This window comes from Dreissena polymorpha, chromosome 11 (genome assembly GCF_020536995.1).
Source record: "Dreissena polymorpha isolate Duluth1 chromosome 11, UMN_Dpol_1.0, whole genome shotgun sequence".
NCBI lineage: Eukaryota > Metazoa > Mollusca > Bivalvia > Myida > Dreissenidae > Dreissena > Dreissena polymorpha.
The window spans coordinates 68,843,935-68,863,508 of NC_068365.1; the positions used below are offsets into that span (position 1 = coordinate 68,843,935).

The 19,574-nt window shown below is 35.7% G+C and overlaps 1 long non-coding RNA gene across 1 annotated transcript; it reads right to left on the reverse strand.

Moving 5' to 3' along the window:
• Window positions 1–10,816: 10,816 nt before the first annotated feature.
• Window positions 10,817–18,781, reverse strand: LOC127851001 (uncharacterized). Its single transcript, XR_008035616.1, has 2 exons — window positions 18,627–18,781; window positions 10,817–11,384 (listed from the first exon to the last, which is right to left on the reverse strand). It is a non-coding gene; the product is annotated as an uncharacterized LOC127851001 (long non-coding RNA).
• Between the last annotated feature and the right edge of the window lie 793 nt (window positions 18,782–19,574).

The window sequence follows — 19,574 nt, forward strand, 5'->3', positions numbered from 1 at the left end:
AAAACATCCAAGTGTACTTCTTCATCAGCGACATCCAATTCATCAACTGTGTCATGTTCATATTCTGTTTCAAGCAATTCTTGACCATCATCACGAGATATAGGCATTTTTTCTTTAGTGTTTGGACATAGCTGATACCAAGATGCAAAATCAGCATAACACAAAAGCTCTATAACCTTTGGCCTTCTTTTGTACCTTTTCAAGACACTGTCCATTTCCACGTTTTTGGAATTTGCTGGTAGTTTTTTCAGAGCAGACAAAGGTTTTATAAGAGCTGTTCTATCGTTTGTCTTCTTTGTATCAATGAACACCACTTCCCTTGAACTCCTACGTAGTGGCATTTGAAGGACCAGATATACAGCCTCCTGTGCTCCTATTTCAACACTAGACAAAAACTGATTGCCAATTCTCCTAACCTGTTGTCTAACATCACTATCAATCTCTTGGGCCTCACTGCATGCATCACTGAGAAGGTTAGAAAGACCTCTCTGCCCTTTATAAATGTATGAAACAATGTATGAAACACATGAAAATGGATCAAGGATATACTGGATATCCATGTTGGCCTGCCAACTTTTCAACAGTACGCAATTATAGTTATTCACTCTATTCTCAGAGACAGAGCGTTTCAAAAATACCTTTGCCCGAGTCAAAGACGATCGTATTACTCGAAGGTATGTGTCGTAATCAATACCAAGCTTTCCAAGAAAATCATCGAACGACAAAGCATCACCTGCAGCCTGTGTATCATTCAGAACAGTCAACACCTGTTCATACATACCAGCATTTTCAAAACTCCCTTCAGAAGCTATCAACGGCTGTAGAACAATAGTCTCTGGCATAGGAGGAATCGGGAAGTTAAAGCGACAGAGGCTTTTGCCATTTTTCCTGCAAGTTGGGGCATGCCTGTGGGTCTGGTAATTTATCAATTCAGGCATGGTATCATCTTTACAGCATGAAACATATTTGTCAACAAATGCAGCTATTGTTGTATCAGAAGATACTCCATGTACAGGTGCACCGTTAACCCAGATCACCATATGAATATGCGGGGACCCACGCTGCTGAAATTCAACTCTGTAGAAAAAGTCAAGTATTTCACCGATAGGCTGCGATTTGTGGTGAAGAACATGCTTCAGGAAGTTCTGAACCCTGTGGTCAAAATATCTAGCACATGTTACAGGATCAGATTTAATCAACAGGCATTTGTCAGACCAAGTCAGGTTATCTATTTGCTCTGTGGAAAGCTCTTTTCCTTGCACCAGCATCGCCAGTGACCTCAACAAAGCCACCCATTTGGTTTCAGCTGCCGAAAAAGAACAAAACCAGGTTGGAATGCCAAGCTGACGAATCATAGCAAACACATCACGCTTAGATGCTTCCCAGTAAGGTGGTGAGCCACGAAGTGTGCGAAGTACTCGGTAGCCATCATTTTGCATAGTAAGTTTTTCAACAAAACCAGGACTAAGAATATCACCAGCAGAATGCCAGAATTACCTAACAACAAGTAGATGCAGCTTTGACAGTTTGAGAATACTTCCCGAAGCAGGAATCAAATTACCAACCTGACCGTGGCTTAATTCAAAGTTTCCGATTACAAGAAACTTGAGCTTGTTCAGTTTATCCGCAGCAAATATTTTCCTACATAATAAATTGCATCAGGTTGGAACAGGAGCTGTTAGCTTTAACAATGTTGGGGAAAATTACCGCACTGCATCACTAAAACCAGACTGTGACAACAAAGAGAGTAACTGAATGTGCAACTTGCTTGTCATGAAGGCAAGTTTAGTCGCGGACAGGAATTGATATCGCAAGCTGGCTGAGACTTAATTAAACATTATTGCAAGTCTCTGATTGAAGCAAAAGTTAATTGGTCAAATTCGCTGGAAGCAGTATTTTTCTTACATAAGTTCAGCTGCATTAGTTCACAACAAAGGCTTTAACAATTTTGGGAGTATTTGGGGGAAATTCAGTGAACAAGTGTGCACCCTTACAAGCAAGTCAGCGTCAAATTCTGTGCAATAACTCCTGGTCTCCAGATGAGCTTCAAATGAAAAATGGGGAAACGCAAACATGCAACTTGTTTCACATTTTTATTTCATCTTTATCAAATAATATAGAATATTCGTGGCAGATGTTACACCGGATCTCAGCTCAGTTATATTTAGCCTTCGGTTTTCGCCTGAATGATCCGGACTTTTATTGTTTGTTTTTTTAATGCCAAATTGTGGATTCAGCAACTCGTGAGAAAACTCACCAACATTTACATTGTCTCAGTGCAGTGTTGACTCACAAAAATAACGTCACTGTATTGTCAACACAGCCCTTAAATTACCCAAATGCTTTAAAATATCATTTCATGGTCATCGTCTTTGCCAGGTCACTTCTTCGACAAATAAACGCGAAATGCAGCAACGCTAACGCAAAAGATTAATAAATAGCATGCACAATGTATACAAAACACAATACTCTTCAACTTACGACTAATTGTCACCGCAAAAATACTTACTTTTGACAGGAATGTATTGATTTTTGCTTGATTTCTTTACGACAAGATGGCGTCCTCGGTCTTCAGAAAGCGTGGGTCACGTGATCTTTCGCGGGAAAAAATTCGCGGGAAAGATTCATGCGCATTCGTTGCATTTATCCCTAGAGAGGAACAAATGTTAGATAGACTGAACGTTAAAAAATAATTGGGTTTGTCATTTTGTTACTACATATCCTGAAAAAGAAAAGCTTAGCAAGACATTGTGTACATGTTAACCCCGCACTATTTGACAACCTATTCACCGTTAAATAACGGAAATAGCCGATATGATCGGCTATTTCCGTGCATTTTCATATCGGCTATTTCCGTGCATTTTCAATGCGCATGTACTAACATTTTCACAACACCCAATCAAATTGCGTTAACAGAGAGTTAAGTTCTGCGGCGTTGACAGAAGTGCTCCGAAGTTTGCAGTAATATGCAAATTAGGCTGAAGATTGGCTACTGTGTATTATTGCCGCTTTGCGTCAATAATCCAAAAAAGAAAGATATATTTTCAAATTAAAATCATAGGTCGATTAAATCTTCCGGAGAAACTCTAGCTGTTCACCAAGTCTTGCTCATTTTTATTCTCGCGTTCATGAAGATGATTTAAGAAAGAGCGGGGCGAACGGTGGATTTCAGTTATTCTTTAGTAAAGTTGTGTTTGCTAAGCTGCCGTTTTTATTGTTTACAAAATATTTTAATTACCCACTCATTTTAAGCTAGGGTAGTTTTTCTGCGTAACTACGCGATTTAAAGAATCGTATACCCTGGTAAGAAATAGTATCATGTTTTGAACTTAAACATACTCGTGTTTCCTGCGTGTGCCTTAATTATATACTGTTTAAATGAAACAAAATGAAATAAGGTAAAATATAATAAAATATAATTACATTTATATGAAAGGTTTACTAATCATTCAGCATAAAAACGTTATTCAACGCTCGCAAATTCAGAAACAAATATAACATACGCATTTGTGTCAACTATCTGTATTGGTTAATGTAATTACAAATTGTTTCTGATTGACGGTGGATGAAACTTAAGTAGGAATTAAATCCTTATGCATCCATCAAATCAGTTACAATTAAATATGGCAATAAACGGAAATTTTGACTCAGATCAACTGATTATGAATGTTGCTGAATCATGCATGGTTTTATCACTTCAAAAATGGAGCCTCGATTTGATAAAATGGGGTCTAATACATGTGCGTAAAGTGTCCTCCGAGATTAGCTTGTGCAGTCCATCTATGCTTATCAGAGACGATACTTTCCTGTTTTATGAATTTTCGTTTGAAGGAAGTATATTATTAGTGAACAATTAATTCAGACGGTACGTGTTATCCTTGTTTAGCCACTACAAACTGGACAGTTTGCAAGCATTAAGTCCGGTTTTCACAGAGCGAGGTTTAATCGTATATAGCGTTCACGTATTGGCAAAACCGAGTGGTGGTGTGTAAAAAAACATATGTTCTACAGCAGTGCCTTTACAGACTTAATTGTTATTTAAATGAAATAGGTGTTGTGTGAGACTCAACGTATATGCATATAATCAGTAAACGTGCCCGCAAAGGTCAATGCTTTTTTAAATATATGTCTGAATCACTGGCGTCATGTTTTAAACTTTGTTTCATTTGTAAAGCATACTTTGTACAATCAATACACATCTTAATCACTTTAAATCAAATACAAGATATGTATAAGGTATAAAAGCATCTATTTAAGTTTATCTTCATTACCATAAGTGTGTATGTGGGAACGAAAACTTAGGTTAGGAAAAAAATGGGTACGAAAATTTTGGGTACAAAAATTATGCTGATTTTGTGACAGGAAAATAAGACCCATATCCCCTTTGATGTCAACAAGTCAATCGTGTAGGAAACGGTGGATTGTGATTTGAATAGTTTCCAATTTAACAGGCGACAAACGAGTATTTGAGTGCATGTGCCTTTTAACGCTTTAAATATACATTGATATAGTTAATTTTCGTTCCGCTCAATAAATATTAACGTCATTGTTACGCTCTAAGCATGTTAACGTCATAATACGACCGAGAATTTTTTTTTGAGAACGTACTTTTAGAAATCTTCCTACGTTTGTTTGCTTTGATGAATGAATAACGCATGCTTGAATAACACCTTGTTGCCAGTGGTGTTGTATAAGGCGTAAATTGAGAAAGCCTTAGCGTTGTTTACGTATCGCATATTTCAACAAACGTGGTCTGTAATATAAAATAAAATTACAACCATTGTTCAATGACGTTTAATAAGGCTAAATTGAATAGCCTTGAGCGCTTCATGATGGAATGTGTGTCGAATATTTTATTAAAAGTTGACTTTTATATAAATATAGGATCTTGCACGAGTTGCCATATAATACAATATAAGGCTCGCTTACTAACAAAACTCATGAACTCGTTTTATAACATATGGTATGATATGACATTGAGTGTCAGATCTATGTTATCACATGCTTTTAAATGAGCAAATTAAATAACTATTTACGCAAACATAATGATAAATCCCGAATGTTGTTTACATTTCGTGACGTCATTTGACGTTGCAATGCCATTTCAGCAAACTAACAAAATGCGATTGGTCAATAAACGAAAACTTAGCCAATGAAAACGCTTAAAAATGTTGTATTACACATGTGTAATAAAAAAAAATGTAATAGTTGTATTGCATGGGAAACAGGGTATAGTATGGGATAAAATATAATATTCTAGGATGTTGCGTATTCTTGTTATATATCAACAATTCATTGCTTTCGTATAACTTGTGCTTATTTCAACATTTTTATGAAGAATCATATTCTCTGCCGGTGACAAAAATGTTGTTGTATTTACACGTTTAATATTTCTTTATTGTTATTGTATATTGCATTTAGAGCGTCCAACAATAAATTTCTATTGTTGGGAAGGTGGTTTAGTCTGTTAAGGTACGGTTCACGGTCTGACGATTTGAGACTTTCCAACTTGTTGTCACTTCGATATTGTCTGAGAAATTAAGAGATTTAATGGCATACATTTATAATTACTCAAGCAACGTGTGAATATGTCTAATTTAAAGAGTACTTTTATTTTACTTGTACGCGGATTTTTTCAACAGTGTTTGTGTTTGGCAAACAAGTTAAATTGCACGAGTGAGTCACGTTCTGGAAAAAAAGGGCTTAATACATGTGCGTAAAGTGTCCTCTCAGATTAGGATGTGCAGACCGTACAGACTAATCTGAATTTGCGTTTACACGAGACCTCATTTTCACCACTTTACAATCCATGAAAGATGATAGTGTCATCCCTGATAAGCATGTGGACTGCATAGGCTAATCGTGGACGACACTTTATGAACATTCATATGCCTCGTTTTTCCAGGGCGTCTCATTTGTCAATTTTAACAATGGTATGGCATACATAACAATTAACTAAAAAAATAATCAATAAAATGAAAATGTTAAGTATAATACGGAGTTTTTACGTGACTGTTGGCAAGCAAGCTGTACTACGCATATAATAAGACGTCGATGTAGAGCGTTTACTTACAATATATGAGTTCTTCAAATCAATATCTTAGTTCCAAGTATTAATTTTTGTGTTTTCACATATCAACTCTGTTGTTCAAATATCAATCTTTGTTTTCCATAGAATAATATCTATGGAATACATATTAATATCGGATTTTTCCATATGAAACTCTGTGTTTTCTATATAAATCTCTTCGTTTCAAGTATCAATAGCTTTGTTATCGGCTAACCTTGCTGATCATACTTTACATTTTTCAATTTTTGTCACATATAGTTTTCACATCATTCTCTAGTTGCTATTACTAAACTCGAATATACTTATAAAAGTTCAAATAATTCAAGATGACATACATCCATCTATTGTTTCTGTACGTGAACTCTTCTATTGTTACCTTATTTGAACTCTATATAACCCCTTTGCAAACAACTACTAACACATTAAATGGTATGCTTAACAAACTATTATTTATAGTTCCCTTTAAAATACAATTAAAATGCGAAATTGTTTACATGGTTTTGATGTGTTAACACTCTTAAAACATGAACAAAGCAGTTCTCATAACACCTTCATGCAACATTTAAAATATTTAAGACGCACATTTTTTGAAAATTCAACGAATGGCATATCGAAAACTGCAGCTTTAGAATGTATAAAACACATTTACACTTTACAAATATCAGTGCAAACATCTTACTATTTGCGACTACGAAACGTTCTTGACGGAGAAAAAATAAGGCGTGTCCAATATTCGTTTAATTCGGATATAGCTTCAAGTCGCTTAAAGATTGCTTCTATATTGTACTGTAGTGGTAATCTTCAAGCGACAGTTCGAGTGTTGGGGGAAGTAGAGAGGAGGTATCACAGCGAGGTCAAGGCTATGTGTGGATGCAGATCAAGACAGGGAGACAGGGATCTGAAGGTGTTTGCTAATATGTTATCAGGCAAAACTGAATTTGAATACAGTGAAGTGCCATTCGCATTCTGTGTCAGATTTATAAGGCAGGAGTCGTATTGCACTCCTTTAATATTATTGTTTGAAATGAATCGCAATATCACCCAAGCGGAAGTGGCAAAGAGACATCCTACTGAAAAACGATGGATGGACTGTGCTGAGGTGGATGCCCGTCCGTTCCTTCACTATCTACAGTATCTCACGTATGGAGGACTCGGTGAACGTGACAAACAGCTACATGCATTGGGAGTCTTTGAGTCTTACATGCTTGATTTAAGAAATATGCTACACATGTATCACGTTGAGACTTCACTGAATTTGTTGGGGCACTGCTATGAAATGGAAGGGAACGTTAATGCGGCGTTACATTACTATCAGCAATCGTTGCTTCAGGGTGCTACAAACAATCCCGCTAACTGGCACGTTCGGCGTGTTTCGAGTCTTTTAAGTTATTAAAAACGATAAAAAAGGTCTCTGAAAATGTGGATATGATGCGACTTAACATAATCAAGTTGTTTATTTAATATATAAATAGTAATTATAGTAAGTATATAGCAAGCATTTAGTAATGTGTTGTTAACCAAGTATTAATATAACAAAAACAAATGAACTGAGTTGAATTGAACATAGTATCAATGTATTCTATATTAACAAATAATGCACCTTCAACAATTTTAGGAGAGAATCACCTGTAATTACCCACGACTAATATGGAATGATTATGTGAACTAATTGTATAATTTGCCTAATACTGTGCTAAAAATACATTTCACTACGGTATGCTTATTTATTATATTATCAGATGACAATGTCCTGTATGTGGCCATTTTTGCTCAATAGATTTCCCATTTAGGAAACAAAGTCATAATTGTTCTCTAAAAAATAATTTTTATATATTTATAGGTGCATAACAGATCAATATATCTCAAGTGTAATGTTATTTTTGGTATATGTACTTAAGACAATATTTGGCAGACAACCAATTCTTGTATTCTTTTGCTTCAGAAATGTATCTTATTTGACGTTAAAACTTAATATATGTTTGGTATTGTAATTATATATCTATGTTCATACTGTTTGGTATTGTACTCATATATCTATGTTCATAATGTTTGGTATTGTAATCATATATCTATGTTCATAATTTTGGTAGGCAACACACTATAATTGTTATCAACAGGCCCACATCTGACTGTGAAAGTTGGACGCAGATATTAATCTTGGTTAGATGTGTCCTTAATTTCAAATCAGCTACTGTCTATAGTATTGTATTGTCTCTATACTGTTTTATAAATATTGCAAAATTGGTGTTATTATTGTTCAAGATTCGGTCAAAACTGTCTTAAAGTAGCAAATATGCCATACATAAAAACAATAAACATGATGTGTGCTTTTTTCTAATACGAAGTCATGGTGGATCGATAACATGTTATTTTGTTCACGGTTTGTGGCATTACTCAAATTTAATTAACTTTTTTATTACCCGTTAAACGTTCCTGACATGTTAAAAATAATTGTTATATTAATGGTAAATTATAATAAGAACAAAATAAAACACGATTGTGATGTATTACCATTAATCCCCTACCACATTAATAACATCTCAAATTATGTGCACATATTTTGTTAATTATAGGTTGTCGTAAAATATGTGCATCATTTGCGCCCACACAAATTCTAAAATTTATTTGTGACGCAATGACTTATCGGCGTCCGATGGTACATTGCCGAACGGTGACCTTATTTCTCGTATTTTACATGATACGTAATACAATAAAAAAAATATTTTAGCATCGATCTTGAACAACGGGACTAAATGCATGTGCAGTTTGCACAGACCAATAAAATACGATACGTTTCGTTCAAATGGAACTTTTCGTTTGAATGACATACATTCTTAGCTGAAAATTTGGTTAAGGCGGAACGTCTCGTCCATGATTAGCCTGTGCGAAATGCAGAGGCTAAACAGGCACGACACTTTTCGCACATGCATTAAGCCCCGTTTTCCTATAGCGCGACTGATATTAATTGCACTCAGACAGGGTGCTATCTCAGCTTCAGTCCCCTCTTGTCAATCAATGATGGGTTTATATGTGTCAGTTATATTAGTGGTTAGTTAATATTTAGACCCTCGTTATGAAAACAGGAAAGATATGTTCAAACTTAAAACATAGGTCGAATAAAACTCCCCGAGGATCTCTGATTAGCTGTTGACCATGTCATGCTCATAAGTCTTTCCATTGTCATGAATATGATTTGAGAAAGAGAGGTGTGGGACGGTGCAGTTTAGTTATTTTTTAGTAAAGTTTTGTTTGCTTAGCTGCCATTTTTATTTCGTATAACATATTATACGTATGTATTCATGTTCAGTTTGGACAGTGTGTTTGCGTAACTACGCGATTAAAATAATCGTATACCCTGGTAATAAATACTAACATTGTTTTAATTAAGTAAAGTATAGTAACACGTTTATATGAACTCGTGTTTCCTGACGTTTTCACCTTAATTCTATAATGTGTAATACAAAAAAATAAGATAAACTATAATATACGATTACCAACCAGTATGACCAATTTTATCAAAACATATACGCTGCGCGAACAGAAAACCGGGCTAAATGCATTGCGTAATGTGTCGCCACAGATTATTCAAAATGCAGACCATTACCAACTAGTATGTTTGAGCTTGTTAAAACATATCAGCTGCGCTAACGGAAAACCGGTCATTATGCATGTGCGTAATGTGTCGTCCCAGATTGTCCGATATAGTCCTAACAGGCTAATCAGGGACGACACTTGAGGTTTTAATGGAATGTTCCATTTAAATGCAGTATTAGCTGACTTCACAGGCTAATCTGAGACGACACTTTACGCACATGTATTTAGCCCGGTTTTCCGAGATCGCGGCTCATACATGTATATATTCGAGGGACGTAGTTAAAGTCTGAATACTTTCCACGGGCTTCCCATGGACTTCAAGTCGAGATAAGTTAATCTGATTGATGTGTGGTTAAAGTGCTTACGCTTCAAGTTTTTGCGTGTAGCTATGTTTTGCAAAAAAATATAAAATGGTTTTATTGGTGCAATTGAACAGTCGGCAAACTTATCTTTTAATGATTGTACATTTTAACTCCTTACATATACACTAACATGGGCAAATCTCAATAAATATTTACGTCAGCGTCGCAAATTGGAGCATGCTAACGTCAGTCGCAAGTATTGCAGCCGAGAAAGGAATCTTCATGCATGTTTTTGCTTTAATTTATAAGGCGTTTATTGAGAAAGCCTCGGCGATTGTTAACGTAGTATGTGTCGCATATTTCAACACATGTGCACTGTTACATAAAATAAAATTAAACAAATCTGTCAGTGACGTTTTTAAAGGCGTGAATTAAGAAAGCATGGGCGCTTTTTTCCCATAGTATCTGTCGCATATTTAAAAAAAAACTTGCATTGTCATATAAATCTAATATGATATAATGGGAAATGGGATGTTATTTATCAATAATTCCTAATCTAATAAATAGTGCTTATAGAAATCTTTATATCAAGTATCATATTCATAGTCGGTGAAAAATATATAGTTGTTTTTACGCGTGTAATATTTCAATTCTATTGTGTACAGCGCCCAACTATAAATCTCCGTTTTTAATCGGGATAAATACCTCGCTGAATTTTATTCTTTAAAGGGACGGTTCACGGACTGACGAATTGACGCACTGCATAGGCTTAACTGGGACGAGACTTAACGCACATGCATTGAAGCCCGTTTTTCCATAGCGAGTTTCAGTATAATGTGTCAAGTTAAGAAATGGGATGATATTTATTAAAATAAATTTAGATATGTCTTAAACGTATATTTAAGAATGAATGTTTTTAATTTGAATGCAGATTTTACGTGTTTGTTTGCGAGCAAGCGAGCAAACGCATATAATACGACGCCATTGTAACTTGTGCATGCTTGTAGAGCGTCCAAATGTCAATGTACGTGTGCCACATGGCAATCTGTGTGTTCAGCACATCATTCTCTGTGTTACACATATTAATCTCTGTTTTACACACATCAATCTATGTGTTACACATATCAAACTCTATATTCTTTATATCAATCAGTATATAAATTTCTGTTTGATTGTTTCTACATATCAATCACTGTGTTTTCGGCTAACCATGAATGCAATACTTTAAATTTCCACGTGTTGTCGCAGATAGTTTTCACATCCATCTTTAGTTGCAAGCCAAGTATCCAACTTGTATGTACTCATAAAAGCTCAATGTATTCAAGAGGAACTACAGCCATCTAATGTTTCCGTACGTGAACTCTACTCGTGTTGCCTTATTTGAACTCTATATAACTCCTATGCTCACATCTGCCAAGCTGAAACATTCAATGGTACACTTATCAAAATATATTAGCGGCGCTCTGTGAAAAAGAGGTCTAATGCATGTGCGTAAAGTGTAGTCCCATATCACCTTGTGCATTCCGCACAGGCTAATTAGGGACGACACTTGCCGCCTCAACTGGATTTTTGCAAAGAAGTGACCTTCTTCAAGCGAAAAATATAAAAGCGGAAAGTGTCGTCCCTTATTACCCTGTGTGGACTGCACAGGCTTATCAGGGACGACACTTTACACACATGCATTAAACACCCTTTTCACATAGCACGGCTCGTATTTAATAGTTCCCTTAAGTACACTTGAAATGCGAAATCGTCAACATGGTTTTGGAGGAAAGCGAGTGTTACAATACTACAAGATTATTCGGAACAATAAGACGCATTTACTATCACAAATAATAAACCTGACGCAACATACATAATACACTGTAGTGAAATTATGGAAAATAACACTCAAAGACACAGCAATAAATTTATATTCTGATTAATGAAGATATCTTTTAAACGCCGTTGGACAATTTATATACACACACCTGTCCATAATCTATTTAAACTAGCGTAAGCGGTAACGAGGCCTTTTATGATTAAACAATTTTACTCAGTCTTTGATTCGCAAAATCAGTTAGCATAATACGAAGCTCGCTCTTGTAAAACGCGGCTCTGCACACAGGCTAATCAGGGACGACACTTTCCGCCTAGGCAGGATCGTCATTACGAAGAAACTTCATATAAACGAAAGCCACAAGAGGAATGTGTTGTCCCTGATAAGCCTATGCGGATTGCTCTGGCTAATCTTGGACGACACGTTACGCACATTAAGCATTATTTCCCTACAACAAGGCGAACATTTTTCTTCTTATATATATATATACTATCGGTTAAAGACTACGTCACGTTTTAAAATGCACATTTTGTTTGTTTAAATATCAACCTCACATAATTGACTACGTCACCTTTACAAAAGCTGAACAACTTCATTATATACACTTGAAACACACTTTGTATCTGTTCATCCTTTCAGTTGCACTACCTTTTAAAGGCCGCTGTGGTATGAAACGGTGTCACAATACTCACGTAAAAAAATCATGTATTTACTTACTTAAGTAAAAAGACCTTACAATTATGTTGTTGTGCCTTGGAACACAGCCTAAAGCATTTAGGATTTTAGTTTCTTGTACGGGTGTTTAATGTACGTAGTGTACTTAACGTTAATGTGACTTACAGATTAGAACAACTATGTCGAACCTTTAACGGATGTCGAACGCTCTAAGTATAATTTTTGGATAAAGTTATTTATGTATAATATACATTTTGTATCACCTGACATATGTAATAATAGTTCGGATGTTGTATCGGTAACATATGAGTCGCTATGGGAAATACGGGCTTGATGCATGTGCGTAAAGTATCGTCCTAGGATAACATGTGGAGTCCGTACAGGCTAATAAGGTTCCACACTTTCCGCATTGACTTAATTTTGTTTTAGACTTCCATTTATCGAAACAAATATATTAAATCAAGTGTCGTCCCTTTTTTTGTATTTGCAGACTGCACACGTCAATCTGGGACGACACTTAACGTACATGCATTAAGTCCGGTATTCCCAAAGCGCGACTCATATATGACACTTCTGTGTTAACTTTCGTAGCTTTTTATCAAAATTAACATATTAAGTTAAAACGTATTTATTAAAGCTCGACTGCAACAAAATCCTGAGGCTTATCCTAACGATATTGAGTCCACCTCCTGGGTATAGCCAGTGCTTGGGGGACAACGCTCCCACAGTGGGATCGAACCTACGACATATCGGTCGCTAGACGGACACCATGCCCATTGCGCCACGTGTTCAACAGGTGAAGAGTCACTGCATATCGAAGGAGGTTTTGTACCAGAAACCTCCTATCGAAATATATAATTCAATATGGTTATGTTAAGAAAATATACTGACGTTCAAACGAGAATTTATTCAGTAAACAATAATTTACAGTGTTTAATTCTAAATACGGTGGTACATGTTTTAAAGGGGGCGGTACACCCGATTGGCGAAAAAAGAAAAGTTCTAAATGACAGTATTTTTTTACAATTATTAGTTTATATTGATTAAAATATCACGACTGGTATATAACAATACTTTAACAAAGTTGTTAAGTTTTCATATATTCAGTTTATTCGGTGACAAAACTGTACTGAGTTTGTCTATCAGGTAACTACCAGTTAACTATAAATAACGCAAGTAGATTGATCATTATCTTCATGTGGTAAACCCAGGAATGTAAATTGCGTATGCGTAGTGAATTGTATATATTTTATATATAAAATGATCAATCTACTTGCGTTATTTATTACTATTTATATAGTGTGTATATCGTTATGTCACCTATTTTCGTGATGTACGTTCGATTAAACATCGAAATATTTTATTACAGAATATACTGAAAATATCAAATCTTAACAACTTTTTTTAAGTTATGTAATATACCAGTCGTGATATTCTTATCAATATAAACTAACAATTGTAAAAAATACGGTAATTCAGAACTTTTCTTTTTTTGTCAATCTGGTTGACAGCCCCTTTAATCGGCATGTTTTATATTAAAACGAAGACTGATAAAACTAGCCTCGAGCAAGACGTAATACAAGAAAATGTGTTAAGGTTTTTGCCTTATACAAGCAACACTGGTGATCCATGAGGCGTTACCGCGTTAAATGAAATGGCGAGTAGTTTTACTTCGGCTATAAATGTTCGGGTATGGTATTTTAACTTAATTTAAATTGGCTTTAAAAGATATCAGTCAAAAACATATTTCAAGATACATGTCATTTATTCTTGATTGCTGTCAACTGCATCGTTTTGATATATTGACCAGCGATGTTTGCCTGATTTTGAAAAATATCATTATGGGGTAAAAAACCACCGAAATAGGGAACAGGGAAAATAATTTGTATATTCTAGTATGAAGACGATGTACTAGTGTATAAGTCTGGATAAACTATATGTCTATCTGTCTGTCTGTCTGTCTGCCTGTCTGTGCATTTAAGACGACACTGCAGAGGGAGGTAATCACGTGATTATCAAGATTGCGACCTCCATGCCGAAAAAGGTATTTTTCTACGTTGTATACCCTGTATTATTGTTGTATACTTTTTAAATGCCGTTTTCCAGCAATATTAGTGAGAATGTGATACGCGTTTATTTCGTTTTTTATATTCGCGTTATATCTCGAGATATAAAAAGTTATAAAGGGTATAAAATGGCGAGCAATACCTGTCTCGGTACAATCTCTTGCACGACGGTTACATTACATTCACCTCTGTGTTGGGCATATAACGGATTACTGATATGAAAGCGTCTCATTCATGTCATGATCATTCCAAGCGTTCAACATTGAGGTTACAGTACACTAAACAATCTCTTGCACGATGGTTACATTGCATTCACTGCTAAAAAGAAAACCATCTCAAACCATGATATCTTATATCAGTCTTACTTAATTATTATAAAATTGATATGTTTGTTTTATGTTAAGACACCAACAAACATAAATACGTCGAAGCAATGCCTAACGTCACTCAAGAAAAAACATGTACAATTGTTGACATTTGTGAAGTGCGTGGAATGATTCCATCTGTGTAAATGGGCAATAAAATAGTTTCAAAGAGTTGCATTAAAACTCACAAGTTTTTTGCACGATTTATCGTAAATTTAACAGTCATATTTTTTAATTTTATGCATTCGCTCATAAATATCTACTCAAATATACATTGGATGCGTTTGTTCGGTTTTACCTATTTGGTAGACAAAATGGCATGCTGAGCCTTACGCAGAGGTGTATGTGAGAGCAAGGAACGACAACTCTGCGTGGAGATTGGTCTCGGCACCGACTTCACCATCTTGATCGTCACGTGATCACCCATCTGACTGCGTTATTGCACGAATTTTGAATTGATACAAAATAAAGCGCCCACTTTGCTTCTTCACGGTAAGTGGTTTATTGACAAGGGCTTGAGCTTATTTGGAATATGGATAATAAAAATAATATATCATTTAAGCGGAAATAGTTTTCCCTGAGTGGCCTGTGTGGACTGCACAGGCTAGTCGGATACGAGACTTAACGCACATACATCACGCCCAAATGATTTAACAGTATTCGTGTTTTTTGTTTCACAGACTGCGTCACGACGGGGAGTTAAACCAGCACAGTAAGCCCGTGCTGATATTGATCGTTGTGTTGAAGTTAGTGGATCGTAACCTCGTCCTCGGCGAACTAATCCTCGATATCCACTATACTAATGATTTGAAAATGTATTAAACAAGCAATCCGACTTGAAACGTATGTTTTGCATTTTTAAAATACATAAAAGATTTGGAAATTATTAATCAGCCAAAAACTATATGGCCTTATTTTGCATACCGGTACATACAATATTTGGAAATGCATTCATCTGCCATGAGTAAGTGTGTGGTGGAATATTGAAAATATGAACTGTTCGGAAATGTATTATTGTATGCATCCGCGATTTACTTTCTACTTTTTTATTATAAGTGATTGAAATCTCACGACAGTCATATTAAACCCCGCTATAAATAAAATTATTAAAAGATATATGAGGATGATTCCGTTGCAATTGCATTTTACGAGGCCAATATGAGTGTGTTTGCTCGTACGTGTCCAAATACGTGTATCTATTTGTACCTGCAGGGTCGGGACAACTTGAATATTGTACATGAGCCTTGTTTTTTGGAAAACAGGGTGTAATGCATATGCGTAAAGGTGTGTCCCAGATTAGCATTTAAAACAAGCCTCTGCTTAGAGATAATCCAGTTTATACGGAAATTGTCGTCCCTGGTAAGCCTCTGCTTAGAGATAATCCAGTTTATACGGAAATTGTCGTCCCTGGTAAGCCTCTGCTTATAGATAATCCAGTTTATACGGAAATTGTCGTCCCTGGTAAGCCTGTGCGGACGTTAGAGGCTTATCTGTCACGACACTTTTCACGCATGCATCAAACCCAGTTTTCACAGAACGATGCTCCGATGTATTTATCCACGGTTTTCGAGCGCTCATTTACAGGCATACTAGTGTGAATTTTCTTGCATGTGACTAAATATTTTTCACCTTCAATAAAGGTAGACCCAGACATTATAAGGGCCCGTATCCACCAATGCAATCGTAGAGTCAATAATAAATACAATACTTCGACCCCCCCACCCACGCACCCCCCCCCCAAAAAAAAATTAAAATATAAAAAGAAATACATCCAACATTTGAATGTATGCAAGCTGCAACGTGTTATTATATCATTACAAAGATTGCTTAATGAAGAATGATGAACATAGCGGCGGTTAATTCGAAATTAAAGTCAAAATTAGAGAAATTCTTTAATATTCCTCGTTTTTCAAGAATATTTGTAGTTTTAGACCTAAGTTAAACAATTGTTTAGTGAGCATGGATCCAGAAAAGAAATGTTTAGATTTAATCAGATGTATTTTTTTAAGGCAAGTTGCCAATTGCCAACACAATAAAGGAAAATGCATTTAACATATGACTTCACGTAACAAACATGAATAAAATTGAATTCACAGAACTGCGCGACAAAACGGAAGAGCGGTCACAAAAGTTCGTTGACACGATGGTCAAACGTTACATGGACGATCTGAGCGGCTTCTAGACGGACACCTAGGACAATCTTTATGCGCACCTGTACACGACCGACTTCAAATGGCCTCCGCGCGTTGACGTGATGTATGTGCCTGGAGATAACATCACGTTAATTAACGGCATGTTGCAGTCTGACGTTGGCGCTGGTGACGCATCGCGATTAAGGGCAAGTACACATGTTTGCACTCGTTATTATATATGAGCCTCGCTCTGAGAAAAATGGTCTTACTGATTGGGCGTAAAGTATCGTCACAGATTAACCTGTGCAGTCCGCTAATCAGGGAACACACTTTCCGCCTTTAAAGAAGTGTCCTATAAAAAGAAGTGTATTCTGAATGAATATCCGGTTTTATTGTAAAATGTCATCCCTGACTAGCTTGTGCGGAGTTTACAGGCTAAACTGGCACGAAACTTAACGCACATGCATTCAGCCTCGTTTCACCACATGATTTACTATGATATCCTGAGTTAGTCATTCTTTCATATTGCTATGATATCTTGAGTAAGTCACATATAAGTGGTTTAATTATTTCAACGTACAATGCAATCTTGAGTTAGTCATTAGCTTACATGTTTGTTAAAGACTTTCAGACATGGACGCTGGAGTGTAGACATGCGTAATGGAGGCAGACGGCGAACGTCATCTTAATGACGTCACCGTGACTCTCTTTCTACCCACAAAACTTGTAGTATGAACTTTTGATAAGGATTGTTCCAGAAACAATCATAATATTAATTTCTTTCTTACAAAACTGCACACTGCACAGGCTAATATGGGGCGACATTTTACGTACATGCATTAAGTCCAGTTTTCCCAGAACGCGGCTCAAATACCCACGGCCGCCACTCTCACTGTCCGTAGGGGAAGGTTAAATTAACTTTTTCTATTCAGATTAAATTTCAAGTATTTAGTACAAAAAGAAAATATAAAACATATGTAATTAAAACTTACTGCATTTTTTAATCATTTTAATGCAAACATGTGTGATATTATTGCTTGCACTATTAAAATCGTATCCTTTTGTACGCAGAATCATTGGATGTTGTGCAGAAAACTGAATCTCAAAACCACAATTAGGAACAACTTAAGTTATTATTCCCATTGGGTGTGCTGCGTGAATGTCAGGCATGGTGAGTTGCGGCCAAAACGCTTTTTCAGTGTAGCCGATGTAGGACTGCACACAATTGAATTTACAATAACAACTACATAGCTGTAAATTGAATATGAGCCAATCTCTTGGAAAACATGTCTTAATGCATTTACGTAAAGTGTCGTCCGCACTAGCTTATCAGGGACGACTCTCCACGTTCATGGTATTCGTCGTTAAAAGTCCACTAAAGGCGGAAACTGTCGTCTCTGTTAAGTCTGTGCACATGCATTAATCTACTTATTTCAGTATGAGGCTCATTTTTACAAATCAAAACAAGTCTTCACATTCGTGAGTCTCGTTAGTATATGCGGTCCTTTATAATATACACCCAGGGGCGAAGAGATGTCACAAACTTTAAGATAGATGTACAGACATTTCTGAATAATAATACCAAATCAAAAAACATTCTTACTTTACAGCGGGCGGTTGCTACAGAAACAAAATGACCTGTATTACATGGCGGATTTGCGAAACGTTGACACATTAGTCGAGTCATGGAGGCTGAAACTGTGGTGCTTAGGTCCTTTCATCTATGGGCAACTGAAAGTTAGTAATATCTGTAAATTTAGTAAAAGTCGTCTAAATTTCAGCGTCAGAAGATACACTATATTTGTAAAAGACAAATATCTATTATACACACTTTATATACATGATAAATTATTATTGTTGATACATGTACTGTTTTGTATGTACACACATCTACTAGCATTTATCACGCACAATTCTTATCAACATGAAACAATAGTTTAACTACGTATACTTTCAATAAATATTAATTTTTTAAACAACATTTCACATGAAAATCAAATAATTATTGTCCCTACCGGTGAAACTGAATGTGACTTATGGTTTGCGCTCTGTCTGTCAGTCAGTCTGTCAAGTTTTAGTCTGTGGCCCTTTTTTATGTTGGATCATTTTAAATGTTAGCAGATATATATATCGACATTTGCAAATGTTGTATGAAAACCGCACAAATAAATCAGGTGAAATGACTCAAAAAGCAAGAAAATGTAAAAAAGTTAGTGGTTTTAAACCTACAAGTACACTGTACTCATTGGAATGTTTTGTTTTTTAGCTATGTTATTCTCATATGTACTAAGACGAACAGTTTTTATTATTATCGTGACCACATGTTTTATAAATCTAACTATATCAAATTATTCCAGAAATCAGCAGTTTTGTGTTTGATTTCGAATATTGTTCCTCAAATCTCACTTAAAGTCGTCATTCAAAAATTTTCATGTTTCAATTAAATCAGGAGACCCTTTTGTGTTTTTTAATACAATAGTTAGTCTACCATTTTGAAAATTATTTCAGTTGAGTAAATATTCGAGGAACTTAACTCTGATAAATGGACTAA